At 38.5% G+C, this 17,326-nt stretch overlaps 1 pseudogene; it reads right to left on the bottom strand.

The window, feature by feature from the left end:
• Positions 1 to 15,864: 15,864 nt before the first annotated feature.
• Positions 15,865 to 17,326, bottom strand: part of LOC102864437 — a 24,302-nt pseudogene continuing 22,840 nt past the window's right edge.

Raw genomic sequence — 17,326 nt, 5'->3', positions numbered from 1 at the left:
AACTTGAGGCCATCAATGCAATAAGAAGTGACACAAACTGTTTGCTAGGTAAAAAGGAGACTCAGTTTAGGCAAGGTTAATATAAATAATATTTTCCTGTGCCATCCTGGATTTGGATATTGTCACACTATTTGATGGGTGGAGGTAGGGTGGGGAAGAAAAAGAAAAAGTAATGGTGGATATAGTTCAATGGTGATTAATTTTAAAAAACCCAAAATTGCAATGGTGATTAATTTCATAGAAGATAATTTAAAAAACCCAAAAATTTTAAAAAGCATGTTGTATGGCTGACTCTGAGAAGAATGGGAATCCAAGAACACTTGATCGTTCTAATTCAAAACTTATACTTGGACCAGGAGGCAGTCATCAGAACAGAGCAAGGGAACATTGCATGGTTCAAAATTGGGAAGGGCGTACGCCAGGGATGCATCCTATCTCCATACCTTTTCAACCTATATGCAGAACAGATTATCCGGGAGGCTGGGCTCTATGAGGAGAAATGTGGGGTCAAGATTGGTGGACGATTTATCAACAACCTGCGTTATGCGGATGACACAACCCTGCTTGCTGAAACTGAGGAGGACCTGAAGCGCCTGCTGCAGAGGGTCAAGGACTGCAGCCTACAATATGGATTGAGGCTCAATGTCAAGAAGACAAAGATTCTCACCACTGGACCAATTGACAGCAGCAGGATGGATGGTGAAGAGATTGAGATTGTACACAGCTTTAGTTTGCTTGGCTCCATAGTCAAGAGTCTTGGCACCAGCAGCCAGGAAATTAAAAGGCGCATTGCCATGGGAAAGTCTGCTATTAGGGACCTCTCCAAAGTGCTGAAGAGCAATGGTGTCTCTCTGGAGACTAAGGTGCGTCTGATACAGGCTATGGTCTTCGCAATCACTTGTTATGCATCAGAGAGTTGGACAATGACCAGGGAGGATAGAAGGAGAATTGATGCCTTTGAGCTGTGATGCTGGAGAAGAGTATTGAGAATATCATGGACTGCTAGGAAAACAAACAGATTTGTCCTGGAAAGGGTTAAACCGGGTGGCTCCTTGGAGGCAAAGATTCTGAGGCTCCGTCTAACATACTTTGGACATGTTGTGAGGAGGGACCGGTCCCTGGAGAGGGATATCATGCTTGGGAGGGTGGAGGGATGGCGCAGGAGAGGAAGGCCCTCTATGAGGTGGATTGATTCAGTGACTGGGATAATCGGGATGGGAGTGTCAGAGACAGTGTGATTGGCACAGGACAGAGCGGAGTTTAGGGCTGTTGTACATAGGGTCGCTATGAGTCACAAGCGACTCGATGGCACATAACAACAACAACAACAACATGTTGTTGTTGTCATTGTTGTTGATTGCTTTTGAGTCGAGCATGACTCATAACGATCCTGTGAACAAAAGGCCTGAAGCCCCTCTACAACTATCGACATTTATCAAAGTTCATAGAGTTTCTGGAGGCATGTTACTAGGAAGTAAATGCCACTTCTGTTTCCAAACCTGTCATAGTATGTTATTGGTTTTTATGTGCCATTGAGTTGCCTACTATGTATAGCGACCCTATGTACAGCAGCTCTGAACCTTTCCCTGTCCTGAGCCAATCTCACTAACTCTGACACACTATTCCCCATGGCTCCAGTCACTATATCAATCCATCTCATCCAGAGTCTTCCTCTCTTACGCTATCCATTGTACCCTTCCAAGCATGATGTCCTTCTCCAAGAACCAATCTCTTTTGGTTATGTCTCCAAAGTAAGTGAGCCAGAGCTTTAAAATTCTAGCCTCCATTGGTTTCACCCTCTCCAAGCCAGACCTACTTATTTTCTTGGCAGTCCATGGTATGTTTAAGACTTCTCTAGCACCACAACTCGAAGGCGTCTATTCATCTTCTGTCATCCTTAGTACTCTCTGAAGCATAACGAGTAATTGAGAAGACCTGTATTAGGTGTACCTTTGTATCTAGACTGACATTTTGCTCTTCATCACTCTGGAGAGGTCCATAACAGCAGATTTGGAGTCAGAAAATCAAAAGGGCTGAACTCGCTCAGTATTTCTTAAGCTGAAAGAACTAAAGAATACATTCAAGCCAAGAGTTGCAATGCTTTAGGATGCTATGGGCAGAATATTGTATGATTCAAGAAATATTAAAAGTAGATGGAAGTAGTACAGAGTCATGGTACCAAAAATAATGTGCTGACATAGAAGAATTTTAAGAAACAACATGTGAGCATGAAGCAATGGTGATGACGGAGGAAGTGCAGGCTCCTTTGAAGGACTTGGCAAAAACTAAAGCCCCAGGAATTGATGGAATACCAATTAACGTATTTCAGCAAACAGATGTTGTCCTGCATGCACTCACCAAGTTGTGCCAATAAATCTGGAAGTCAATTACTTGGCCAACTGACTGGAAGAGATCCATATTTATTCCCATTCCAAAAAAAAGGTTACCTGGCAGAGTTTGGAAATTATCGAACAATATCACAATAAACACAATGAATAAGAATGATTGTATGAGTACAATGTGAGTGAAGGATGGTGTGAAACAAAATATATATGAACTTCGTAAGCAAAGCAAAATAAAATAAAAACTTTATAAAAATTATTTGGGCCAGGTGCTTTCTCTCTGTCATAAAAAGCATAATGAGTCATATAAAGCATAATGAAATTTTCTGGAGCTCAATAGTTTTGAACAAAATCATTGAAGCACAATCATTGATCCTAATTTTAAATAATTGCATAATTGGGACAGTCAGGATTTCTTCTGTGATTTCATTATTGCCTCCAGGACAAACTTTAAAAGGTAAACCTGAAACTAGGGCTTTTCCATGGTCCTTTATGAACATTGGCCTTTTCTAAGTTCTAAGGCCAAAGCTGCTTTCTCAACCACTACATCCTGGTCATACTACTAAAAGTATAACTTGGATTCTTCTGCAAGGTTCCCATTAAATCTACCAAGACCCCAAAAGTTTACCCTAAAGAGTAATCACTTTGTTAAACACAAATTTGACGAATCATTTCTTTTGTTAATCACAGTTACCTGATTCCAGGAAGGTTCCATTTTTAATTGGGAACATGCATGGTATTGAAGATGAGACTGACCTTGGGTTTCCACTTGGACATTGACTTCAGACTTGCTAAAAGGCAAGATAGTAGGCAGAGTCACTTCCAGCTTAAGAAAGAAGTATTTACAATTAGGGACTACCTACTACTTCTTGGTTATAGCTCTAACAGATTTCATGCTTTACACACTATTATTGTGACCGTCCAAGAACCAGTACACACTATTCTTTAATGGCCTCTGACATAGTCCATAAGTAATGCTTCTATATTTAGGAAATAAAAATACAACTTATATAATCAAATTTCAGATGAACAGCCAATAAATACATTCTTTACAATATTTGGGTTATACGTGTTGTTGTTGCAGTTAGACGTTCAGTACAACACACATTAATACTATGAACAACAAATAATGAACTCTATCCTATCCTGTGCTATCCCCATTATCGCTAATATACTTGAAATCATTGCTACAGTCACTACGTCAATTTATCTTGTTACGAGTCTTCCTCTCTTTTACTGACCTTTTTATTTTCCATTTCCAAAAAATGACCTCTACTAACAACATGCTCAAAATATATGAGATGAAGTTTCACCATCCTTGATCATTCTGATTGCACTTTTTCCAAGACTTATCTGTCCTGTTGGGGTTTCTTTTCTTTTCTTTTTTTCTTTTGGCAATCCATTATTTACTCAGTACTCTTTTCCAAATCCAAAATTGAAAGATATCAACTCATCTTTGACATCTTTGTTCATTGACCAGCTGACAGATGCATAGCACATAATTTTAAAAAACATGGCCTGAATCAGGTGCACCTTAGTCTTTAAACTGACTTCATTGCTTCTTGGTCCTTTGGAGATTTCCTTGACAGCAGATTTCCCCAATGTAATACCATTCTGATGTCTTGACTGCTGAAGATCATCCTATAGACTGCCTAAAGAACAAACAAATACATCTTGGAGAAGGTGAAGCCAGAGAGGTCTTCAGAGGCAAAGATAATGAAGATTCCTCTCACATATTTGAGCATGTTGCTAGGAGAAGTTATTCCTTGGAGAAGGACATGATGCTGGGAATGATGGAGAGGAGATGAAAAAGAGGAAGATCCTCAACCAGGTGGGTTGACATAGGAATTGCAGCAAAAAGCTTGAGCATGTGAGATGTTGTGAGGATGGCACAGGATAGGACAGTGTTCAAATCGATAGTTCGTACAGTCACTGTCAGATGTATTAAATTCAACCTAACAACAACAGTAACCAGGATGTTGATTGTGAATCCAAGTAAAATGAAATCATTGCCAATGTCAATCTTTTCTCCTTCTATCATGATGCTGTGTGTCAGTCCAGAGGTTAAAAATTTTGTCTTCTTGATATAGAGATGCAATCCATAGTGAAGGCTGTAGATTTTTATCTTCTGTAGCAAACCCTTCAAGTCCTCCTCATTTTCAGCAAGTAAATTCTTTGAGAAGGATATCAGGCATGGAAATGTGGAGGGTCAATAAAAGAGAGGAATAACTTCAGTTAGATAGATTGACAGAATATAGCAAAGGGTTCAAATATATCAGAGATGATAAGGATGGTGCAGGATAATGCAAAGGTAATTTTGTTTATAGTGTCACAATGAGTCACTGTTGACTCAATATATCCTATGCAATGTTTGGATTAAACTTGTAATAAACACTTAGTTGTTGTTTATCTGAACTTCAAATTGTACTGAAATTCTGTATTTTATCTGACAGTCTTATTATTTGGGAAGATAGAATATTATGAGGATGAAATTCAAGGACTCCAAAAGCATTCAGATAGTTTGAAGCCTAATATCCATGATTCTTCACTTTTTCTCAAATATAGTGAGTTTAATTGTGAACTTTTCATTCTAATTGTAAGACTTAATGAAGTGTATCCTCATTTTCAGTCTTTGCCACACGTCATTGTCACTGTATTTGTTTTGTTTAATTTTCAGAGCTGTTTGTATTTTCCAACCTTACTAACACATTGAAAAGAATTTGAAAGTTCATGGGACAAAGGGAAAACAGGACAAATCTAAAAAAGAAAAGGAACCTCCTGGTGTTTAGCACAGAAGAACTAAGAAAATTTTTAAAAGTAAACATAGTAAGCAAGTTTCTCTAAGAATATTTTCTTAGCTTAAAGTCCTCCCACACTCTGAAATGTGGTTTGAAGACTGTAGAACTGCTAAACAAATTCAAGACATCATTATGATTACATCAAGTTAAATATGCTTCTTATTGAGAAGTGAGTCAAGTAACTTCTTTTGGTTGCTAGAATTCTATCAAAGGGATAAGACAAAAACAGATTACCTTTTCCACAAGTCACAATAATACCAAACTCCAGTGACTGTCAACTTCAAAGATTTTTTTCCACATGTCTATTTCTCTGTGATTATTGGGCTATATTATAGATTTGACATTATATATATATTGCATTCAAAGTACAAAGAAATAAAGTGAAGAATCTAAAATCTACAGAAGTGATATCTACCTTAACAGATTCCATCATTATGTTGTTGTTGTTGTTGTTGTTGTTGTTGTTGTTGTTGCTGCTGCTGCTGTAGTTGTTATGTGCTGTCGAGTTGCCTGCAACTCATAGCGATCCTATGTACAACAGCCTTAAACCGTGCTCTATCCTGTGTCAATCTTATTGTCTCTGATACACCTACCCTCATTACCCCAGTCACTGAATTAATCCATCTCATTGAGTGTTTTCCTCTCTTGCACTTTCTCTCCACCCTCCCAAGCACGATGTTCTTCTCCAAGGATTAGTCTCTCCTTGCAACAGGTCCAAAGTATGTCATATGAAGCTTTAGAATTCTTGCCTCCAAGGAGAAGCCTGCTCTCAACCTCTCTAGGACAAATCTCTTTGTTCTCCTAGCAGTCCATGGTATATTCAATACTTCTCCAGCACCACAGCTCAAAGACATCAATTCTCCTATCACCCCTAGTCACTGTCCAACTTTCTAATGCACAGTAAGTAATTGCAAACATCATGGCTTGGATCAGGTTCACCTTAGTCTCTAGACTGACATCATTGCTCTTCAGTACTTTGGTGAGGTCTCTGACAACAGACTTTCCCAATGCAATTAGTCACTCAATTTTCTGGCTACTGATACCAAGAGTGTTGACTGTGGAAGTAAGCAGACTAAAGCTGTAACACTCTCAATCTCTTCTCTCAATGTCTTTATCACCTATCATGATGCTGCCAGTCAGCCCAATGGTGAGAATCTTGGTTGGGGTTTTTTTATGTTGAGCTTCAATCCATATTGAAGGCTGCAGTATTTGACCTTCTGCAGCAAGCGCTCAGGTCCTCCTCCTCAGTTTCAGCAAGTAGGTTTGTATCATCTACATAACGCAGATTGTTGATGAATCTTCCTCCAGTCCTGATGCCACATTTCTCCTCATAGTGCCCAGCTCCTGGATCTGTTCTGCGTGTAGATTGAAAAGGTATGGCGATGTGACACATCCCATACATACACTCTTCCAAATTTTGAACCATGCATTGTTTCCTTGCTCTGTTCTGACAGCTGCTTCCTGGTCCAAGTATAAGTTTTGCATAAACACAATCAAGTGTTCTGGGATTTCCATTCTTCTCAGAGTCAGCTACAGTTTGTGGCTATTCCTGAGGCCTTATTTTTTGCTATTTCCTTCAAAGCAGTTTGAACCTCTTCCTTCATCACCATAGGCTCTTGCCCATATGTTGTTTCATGAAATTCTTGTGTGCCTGCCAATTACTTTCTATATAATAGCTCAATATATTCCTTCCATCTTCCTTTAGTACTTCCTGGATCATTTAATATTCTGCCTAAAGTATCCTTGATTGTAGCAACTTGAGGTATGAATTTGTTCTTCAGTTCCTTGAGCTTAAGAAAGGCTGAGCGAGTTCAGCCCTTTTGATTTTTGACTCCAGCTCCTTGATCTGTTTTTTCCCTTGGCAGTCCATGGTGTGTGTTCAGTATTCTTTTCCATCACCACAACTCAAAGGCATTGATTCTTCTTCAGTCATCCTTAGTCACTGTCCAGCTCTCAGATGCGTAGCAAGTAATTGAGAAGACCATAGCCCGGATCAGACACATCTTAGTCTCTAGCGTGTCATCATTGCCATTTAGAACTCTGGATCAATCACTGGCAACAGACATGCCCAATGCAACACATCTTTTTATTTCCTTTCTTCTGGTTCCAAGAGTGTTGGCATTGGATCCGAGCAAACTGAAATCATTAACAATCTCAATCTCTTCATCTATCATGATGTTGTCAATTGGCCTGCTGGTGATAAAAATTGAATAAAAGGTAGTTGTTATTTTGAGATTTCAGCTCAGCTTCTTACCAGTAGGCCACCAGAGCACTTCAAAAACATCTCACATGGCAGTATTTTGAGGAAAGAATATGACAAGAATAAGTTGCGCAAACGTATTCTAGAAACTACTAAGCTAAGGTCTGTCATTCTTAAGACCAGAACTGCTCTTCCTGATTCTTTGTGGCAAGAATCCTGGGCTGGAAGAGAAGACATGAAGCTGAGAAAAATTGGCTATGTCTAGGCAAATGATGGGAGGTGAAGGGACATACACACAAAGGAAGAAGAAGCATGCTGAGATCACTCTGTTTGACTTCATGTAAATATGCTTCTCCAACCACAAAATCCCAACAAGAGTGTTAAACGGAGAATACTAAACCAATTTACTCTGTGTCCAGTAGGGTAAGATGGTCAGAAATTTCTAATCTATGAGAAGACTCAACCACATAGAAAGATGATAGTGTTTGGCAGGAGCTTGATGGGGAAAAGTAGAATTAGTTCAAGACAACTTTTTTTTTAACACAGAGCAGTCTGGATCTTATCATTGTTAAGATTTCATTGCTACTCGTAGCAATCCCTTATACAAAAGAGTAAAACACTGCCTGATTCTGTACCATTCTCATACTATCCACTATGTTTAAATCCATAATCCCAGCTTCTTTGTCAATCCATTTTGTTGAGAATCTTTTTTTCAAGACTCCTCTGCTGTACAAAGTATAACGTCTTTCTTTGGGGACTGGCCTCGCCTAATAACATGTCTAAACTTTATAAGGCTAAGTCTCACTATATTCACTTTTACAAAACAGATTTGTTTATTCTTTGGTCAGTCCATGGTATTTTCAGACCCTTTGCCAGCATCCTAATTCAAAAGCATCAATTCTTTTGTCTTGCCTGTTCATTGTCTAACATTACCTTGTATGTGAAGCAATTTAAAATATCAGGATTTTGGTCAGACACCTTTTAGTATTTAAATTGACATCCTTGCCCTTTAGCACCCTAAAAAAGACCTTGTTGTTGTTGTTGATTGCTTTTGAGTCAAGTACTACTCATAGCAACTCTATGAACAAGAGGCCTGAAGCCCCTCTAGTACAACTATCAATATTTATCAAAGTTCATAGAGTTCCCTGAGGCATATTATTTAGGAAGTGGATGCCACTCCTGCTTCCGAAGGCAGCACCTTATTTGATTTCTTGACTGCTACTTCCATACTTGTTGATGGTGGCCCCAAGTGAAAGAAAATCCTTACCAACTTCAATCTTTTCTCTATTTTTCATGGTGTTACTTATTGGTTCAATTGTGGGGATTTTCATTGTCTTTGTGTTGAGTTGTAATATATACTGAAAGTTGTAATATATAGATACTGAACACACGTATATATTTAGACATATTCAGTAGACTATGTATCTTCATCAGTAAATAATTCAAGTCTTCTTCACTTTCAGCAAGAAATGTTATTGCATCTGCATATCACAGGTCGTTAATTAGTCTTCCACTTATCTTGATGCTAATTTTTTCATATAGTATAACTTCTTTTAGAAAATGTCTGTATCTGGTACACCTCATTTAACTTGAAACAAATACAACTTTAGTGTACAGTAACCTCAGGCATCAGCAAATTTCTCATCAATCTCTAATGTTTCCCAGGCTAATGTGGTGTGGAAATATTGAATATACTCTGAAGTGCCAAAAGAATAAACAAATCTTTCCTGGAAGAAGTGCACCCAGAATGCTTCTTAAATGTGTGGATTGTAAGACTTTGTTTCACAAATTGGGACATGTTACCAGGAAGGCCCAGTCTCTGGAGAAAGACATCATCCTTGGTGGTCAGTGAAAAAGAAGAAAATTGTCAATGAGATGGATTAACTCAGTAGCTACAACAGTGGGCTGAAGCATACGGGGGGCACAAGACTGGAAAGTGTTCAGCACTATGGTACAGAGTGTCACGATGAGTCCAACCCAACTTGTTGACATCTAATAGCAACAGTGTGGTTTAGTCCCAGTCGAACAAGACTGTAGAAGAACCTGTTTTCATGCCTCCAAGAATTACATCTACATTATTTTAGGATAGATAAGTGCTCATCTTATGATATAATAAATGGTATCTGTCTCACAGAATCATTATGCAGATGAAATTCAATAATCCATGCAGAAAGGAGAGTGACTGGCTTAGGATGAATTCTCAGTTACTTTTATTTATTAAACAAGGAGTTTTTCAATTCTTCTCTTTGCATCAGAAAGTCTGACAATGATTATCAAAGAAGAATCAATATGTTCGAGATATAGAAGAATACATTGACTGACAAAAAAAATTTAAAAATTCTGTATAAGCAAAAGCATAGAGTGTTCCTTAAAGGTGAAACCTCATCCCACATACTTTGTGTTGACCAAATGGCCTGTCCTTAGAAAAAAGCATCATGCAGGGGAAAATAGAAGGTCAGGAAAAGAAAGAAAGATGCTCACTGAGATACATTTATGTTGTGACTACAACAATGAGCTTGAGGATGGTAGAAATTGTGAGGACAATGCAACATAAGGCAAGGTTCACATCTATCGTTCACAGTGTTACTGAGTCCACTCGACAGCACCAAACAACAACAAAAAACGCTTTATTATCATACACCCATCCCCTAGTAGAAACATTTTAAAATTAAGTTATCATGACTTCTTAGAAAACATGAACACTTTTTTTCTACTGCTAATGATTCTGATATAGATTTAAGAAACCATCAAATGCTATTTTAAAATGGACAGACTTGTTGTGGGTTCATTTTTGTGTTTGTTTTTAGTCTTTTATATGTTTCTATTTCTGTTTCTGTTTATGTTCATGTTTCTATTTGGTTGAGTGTTGAGTTCAAGGTGCTGACACTTGGATATTTCAGGAATGGACTACATGGAATGAATTTGGTTTGAATGTAAGCTGGTGAACTTTCTTCAAGGCTGATGCTTTGAAGACATCCTTTCTCAAGTAGATGTATATACAAAAATTTTGGAGGATGGCTAATTAAACCAGGAAACCTGTTCCTGCTGAAGGAACAAAAAAATCAGGAAACCCAGCTACAGATGATAATCCTAGAATCCTGAAATTGAAATTACTGAGAACAAAATCAGACAAAGATTGAAGGAGAGAGCTTGGGGAAAGCAGCCATTAGAGATAGTTGATACAGGGCACCAGATCTGAACACTTTCCCCTCCCTGGTAAGGCTCTCAGGACGCACCAGCAGCAACCTGCCAGTATTTGGCACAAATCAAAGAGACAATAGGAGCAATCTCATCGATCCATGTCCTCTTGACAACTGACCAGCAGAAGACCTCAGCTGTGTGGGAGGTCTATTAAAGGCCTCCAAAGCCTTCACTTCCCATTTCCTATTCCCACCCTGGTCACCAAACCACAGGACCACACAAATGCTGGCTGACTTTGCTGACAGGCACCTGTGAATTTCCCAGGCTACACCTATCACACATCCAAAATGACAATAATCTAGGAGCTTACTGAGCCACCCAGTACCTACATACCTTTATATCCTAAGAAGAACCTCATTTAAGGCCATAGAAAGAGCAATCAGATTCAAACATAAAAAACCAAAATTAGTCTTCTCTTAAAGAAAAGCAGACCAGATCACTGACCCAGTTATTACCTCAGAGATAGGACACAAATAACTTTCAGTGTGGAGTCATTCCAAGGATTCGTAAAGTGGAAATTACAAAAGCTGGAAGAAAGTTTTGAAACTATAAGTAAGAAGACACAAGACATAAAAAATCACTACAGTATGAAGGGTGAAACCAGCATATAGAAAGAAGCCTCCCACAAAGCCAAGGGAGCAACAGTCATGTTCAAACACTATGAAAGAACAAAACAAGTCTTCTCCTAAAATACCAGACCATACCACTGACTCAGTGAATCTCTCAGAGACAGAAAGCCAGAAGAAACACACTGATGTGGAGTCCACAGACTCGGCAATGAAGAAATTACACATTTAAAAAGAAACAAACACTTGAAAACTACAACCAAGAGCTGCCAGGATTTACAAAAAAAAATATCACAAGAAGGAGAGGGTACAACCAACATAATACTAAAACTCCAGAAAAGCATGAAAATGTAATGCTTAGTTGGCACTCACTTTAAGCCTTGTTTTTCTTTGTTCTGTTCAAAAAACCTTGCTCCAGGTATAAGTTTTGCATAAGCACATTTAAGTGTTCTGTTATTTCCATTCTTCTCAATTTTGGTCATATTTGTTAGGGGTAGTTAAGGATATAAAAGAGTGAAATGAAAGTTTCTAGAAACAAATGAGAATGAAAATCACAAACCAAAACCTCTGGCACACAGTGAAAAAAAAAAATGAAAAAAACAAAACAAAACAAAAAAACAACACTGAGGCCATTTATAGCAATAAAAATTCTAGAAAAGAACCAGAACCACTGCACTGCTTGACTCAACATCTCCAAATAAACAGGAACCATTTTCTTATAGTCAATTGATCTTTTATTTGGAGATGAAACCCAGTGTATGAGGAAATAACACTATCTTTAACTAATGATACTGGCAAAAGTGAATAAACACATGCAGCAAACAGGAAAAGGGTCCATATCTCCTTATGCACAAAAACTAACACAAAGTGGATCAAGGATATAAGGATTAAAACAAACATTATTAAGACCATTAGAAAAAAAAATATATATATACACACACACATACATTTAGGAACCCTGATCTATAGCATAGTGACCCCTGCTGATTTAGTGGTTAGAGCTGTACTGCCAAATTGGGCCCTCAGTTTTAATCCACCAGCTGCTCCACAGAACTATAGGCAGTCTCCTATGCTATGTTGTGCCTCTGAAAACCCACTGAAGGGTCAGATGTTCATTCCAACTCAGTGGAATACTCCAACAATCTAGAGCAAAGTCTCCTAAACAGCCATAAATGTTCAAAAGAGAAAAGATAAAATGGGTGAATAGGACATTCTAAAAATGAAATCTTTGTATACATAAAAATTTCTCCATAAAGAAAAATAAAAAAGCCTATACACTGGGAAAATTTGGGTTTATACCTCAATAAAAAAAAGGATAAAAGATTCGTAACTCGATAAGAACAAGGAGAGAGGACTGATGCAACTGGTGTTTATGAAACACTACACTACTTGAATGACTCTAGAGGACATTATACTGAGTAAAACAAGTCACAAGTGGACAAAGCACTGCTGTAGGGAGGGAAATTAGAGAAGTTTACATAGAGAACATCTAGCCTTTCATTCAGCATGGGGTCGTAAGGGGTGGTATTGTAAATATGAAGCACGATATGGATGCCTGATTGAAAATAAGGAAAGGGTTATGCAGAAGTATAGAAGATTACCAGAGAGGAACTGAGCTTAGTGAGGTCAGTGAGGTGAAGGGGAAGGCAAAATGTGGAGAGGAAATTTTTAAAACTTTATTTTATGTTTGCAACTTGTCCTGCATTGTATAAATAGTTGTTGTTGTTGTTGTTGTTGTTATATGCCATCGAGTCGCTTGCTACTTATAATGGCCCTACGTACAAGAGCCCTAAACACAGTTCTGTCCTGTGCCAAGCTCGCCATCTCAAACACACTCATTCCCACCACCCCAATCACAGAATTGATCCATCTCAGCAAGGGTCTTCCTCCCCTCCACTCTTCCAAGCATGATGTCCCTCTACAAGAACAAGTCGCTGCTTGGAACATGCCCAAAATATGTCAGACAAAGCTTCAGAATTCTTGACTCCAAGGAGCATTCCGGCTTCACCCTCTCCAGGACAAACCTGATTGTTCTCCTAGCAGTCCATGGTATATTCAACATTCTTCTCCAGCACCACAGCTCAAAGGCATCAATTTTCCTTCTGTCATCCCTATTCACTGTCCAACTCTCCGATGCATAGCACGTAATTGCAAAGACTATAACCAGGATCAGGAGCACCTTAGTCTCCAGCCTGACATTGTTGCTCTTCAGTACTCTTGAGAGGTCCCTCACAGCTGACTTTCCCAAAGCAATTTGTCTCCTGATTTCCTGGCTGCTGTTACAAAGAGTGTTGGAGCCAAGTTAACTAAAACTGCCAACTATCTCAATCTCTTCACCATCCATACTGATGCTGCCAATTGGCCCAGTGGTGAGAATCTTTGTTTTCTTGATGTTGAGTTTCAATCCATATAGGAGGCTGCAGTCATTGACCTTCTGCAACAAGTGCTTCAGGTCCCCCTTAGTTTCAGCAAGCAGGATTGTGTCATCTGCGTAACGCAGGTTGTTGATGACTCTTCCACCAATCCTGATGCCACATTCCTCCTCATACAGCCCAACGTCTCGGATGATCTGTTCTGCATACAGATTGAAAAGGTATGGAGACAAAATACAACCCTGACGGACCCCCTTCTTGATTTTGAAACATGTACTGTCTCCTTGCTCTGTTCTGACAACTGCCTCTTGGTCCAAGTCCAGGTTTTGCATTAGCACAATCAATTGTTCTGGGATCCCAATTCTTCTCAGAGTCAGCTATAGCTTGTTGTGATAACACACAGTCAAAATACTTTTAAAAAAAAGTGTATATTTTAATTTATTGTATGTAACATAATGCATTGCAAAGTTTTTTAAAATCCTAATCTCTAGACATAAGATAGAACATAAATAGAACAAAGATAGGTATTTTTATATTCTTGAACTAACACTAGGTATGTGATCCTTAGTTACATTCATATTACATGTTGTTGTTGTTGTTGTTATGTGCCGTCAAGTCACATGCGACTCATAGCGACCCTATGTGCAACTGCCCTAAACCCTGCTCTATCCTATGCCAAGCTCACTGTCTCTGACACACCCACCCCAATTACCCCACTCACTGAATCAATCCATCTCATAGCGGGTCTTCCTCTCCTGCACTGTCCCTCCACCCTCCCAAGCATGACATCCCTCATATATAGTTCTAAAATTAACTTTTTTTTTTAAATTTAGGTTGTTTATTTTTCATTTCAATGAACGTCTACAGAGATTTTGGAATTCCATTCACTCATTGTTGCACCCTTCAACCCACACAAACCCCTCCCCCCCCCTTTGCTCCTCTCTTTGAAAAGCAAAAGAAAAACTCCCTCATTGGTACACAATCAAAAAAATACTTATGAAAGTGAGTTACTAGACAATATATACCACACAAGTGTTATGTTTGGAACCATATAAAACAATTTTACTGGTGATATTGATGTGTGAGAAGAAGAGAACTGTTTATATAATTTTCTCATAAATGTGAATTAACAATCTTTATACATGTAAAAGTATTAAATAAATATTAGTTCTTTTAGAAATACTACCTAAACTAGAAGGAGTTAAAAGGGGTGTGTGTGTGTGTGTGTGTGTGTATCTATTCCTTCATCTCCATCCTACTTGCCTATAAACTATCCCACATAAAGCTATAAAAGTTGACATTTTAACATGTTGTTGTTGTTTATTGTCTTCAAGTAGAGCACGACTCATAGTGACCCTATGGACAAAAGACCTGAAGCCCCTCTACAACCATCAACATTCATCAAAGTTCATAGAGTTTCAAGAGGCATACTACTTAGGAAGAGGAACTCAGACTAAATTTAAAGTTCTAATATCCATGGACTTGGCCTTGCCTTTTCCTTACCACAAAGTACCTTGTTTATTTTTAATATGATGCAGAATAATCAAAGGAAGATTGTAAAAGTCAGCATTCTTTTCATGGACAGAGATGTATGTCATGAGTTTTAAAAATATGTCATACAGAATTTAAAGTTTTACCCTGAACAGCTCATCATTTTCTAACAGGCAGCATTACTGTAGCCATAATGACTTAAATCCCTGTAATTTTGGACTTCTTTTAAAAGTGAAAAGGGTAACATAATGATATTTGGGGTTGTGGCTTTTTGGGTTTTGTTTTTCGTATTTTTTTCTAACTATTATTATTTTCTGTGTGTGTACCGTCAAATTGGATCTGACTGGTACAGAGGAGATTATCCCTCCTCCAGCAGAACATCTGGTGGACTCGAACCATGTACCTCTGAGATTGCAGTGTAGCTTCTTGCCACTAGACCACCAGATCTCCGTTTATAATATTTGTTAATATTGAAGGAACATAATGACCTACCTGACAAACTTCACACCTACTAGTCAAGAAGAACTTGGATTCTGTTGGGATTTACAGAGAGGATTGGGATTTTGATGCATAAAAGGCAACTCCTGCTATGATGTGAAAATTAGTACAGAAGCGTCCCACATGAACACTTATAATGTTCAGGTACTTGGTCAACCTCTGACCTAAGAAGTGCAGAGCCACAGAAGAGAAAATGTTAAAACTCAAAAGATAATGGAAGTTCAATTCCTTCTCATAGATTTGCTTCCCTTTTGTTGTCCCCATTTCTGAGTACATCCAGCACAGTGCTGCATTAGGACAGCTTACAAAAGCCTTAGTTGCACCTCCTGGCTCTGTTAACTGTCCCAATGAAGACATACAAGGATAATAATGGTCTTTTAGCGTATCAGACGATTTTTAATTCTTATCCTGAAGACAGCAGGAATGAAACTTGAGATCTTTAAATATAGCATTGGTTTCAACAAATTGAACCTTTTTTTTTTTTTTTGCACTTTGCAAGTATAGTGTAGTAGGTATATTATTCAATCAAGCAACTCTCTCTGGTTTATCAGGTGTTTTAACATCATCATCAGAATCCTTTGTTTTTTCCTCTTTTTTCACAATCACTTCTCTGATGGTTATTTTCTATTTTCAGTTTTTCAAACTCTAGATTAATACCTGTGTCTTCCATCTTTACTTCTTGTGCCTTGGTTGTACAAGCTTCAACTTTTTCTCCCAAATTAACTTTTTCTTGACTCTTCACTGTTAGAATATCTGCAATTACACGTCGTATCTCTACAATAGGCTGAGCCTCTGCCAGAATGGCCTTCTCTTAGATGGCAATATATTTTCAATAAGACGTGTAAGTGGCTCCAGGAGTGCAAAGCATTACTTAACAAGTTTCACGGCAAGCCAATACTTAATAAGTTTTGTAGCACTGGGAATATTTTTAACCAAGTAATTCACTGTGCTCAATATTTCTTCTTTCAGGCATCCCTCACTGATCAGGTCCAGGTATTCAGAAAACATTTCATTTTTTTTTTCAGTAAATAATCTTTGTTCTTCTTCCTCTGCCGTGGAAGCCCAGAAGGACTCGGGTGGTTTTTCACTTTGTTCTTCAGGCTCAGGCTGGGAAGCTGCTGAGTTCGGAGGTCTTTTCAATTTCAGCACTCTTCCTTTGCCAGCATTGCACTCGGAGAGATGAGCTTTTCTCTGTTCCGCAGTTTCTATGGACTGAGGAAATTTAAGGCTAATGTTTGCCTTAACTAGAATTTGTCTTTTCTGATCATGGGCTTTTGGTGTTTCTACTGCTTTGAAATTAGAAGATGAAGCAGGTTAGAATGCAGTGTCAATTGCTAAGCTTCTTGATCATGCCTCATTTCTTTTTAAGTCCACAGGATGCTCTTAGCACTAGGTAAAGCTGATTTTAATGAGAGTAATTCTTTTTCTGTACAGAGGTAACTCATGGTTGCTGTGAAGCTGAACACTGTGAAGCTGGGACACTGGCGTGTGAAATGCGATAATGTTTACCCATGATGGACAGTGTTTGGTGGAGCTCCCCAATTAAAAAAAGCTTGGAAGCAGGAGTGGCATCCACTTTTGAAACTGGCCTCAAAAAACCCTTTGAACCTCGAGAAAGGATGAAAGTTATACAAGTGTCCAGGTCTTTCATTCATAAGGTCGCTATGAATTGTCTATGACTCAATGTCACTTAACAACAAGAACAAAATTCTTTTTCACTATCCCCTTTCTGAACTGTAACATTGGCAGAGGTTCTGCTGATGCCTTTTTTCACCTGGTCCTGCGAGTTGTTGTGGTGACTTTTGATAAGAGGTCTCACAGTTGTCTCTTGTGAGATGTGGTGGTCACATTTTCCGTG

The sequence above is a fragment of the Elephantulus edwardii genome, unplaced genomic scaffold (genome assembly GCF_000299155.1).
Source record: "Elephantulus edwardii isolate Elephantulus edwardi_28Jun2011 unplaced genomic scaffold, EleEdw1.0 scaffold00046, whole genome shotgun sequence".
In the NCBI taxonomy this organism is placed as follows: Eukaryota; Metazoa; Chordata; class Mammalia; order Macroscelidea; family Macroscelididae; genus Elephantulus; species Elephantulus edwardii.
This window is presented reverse-complemented; position numbering and strand designations above follow the sequence as displayed.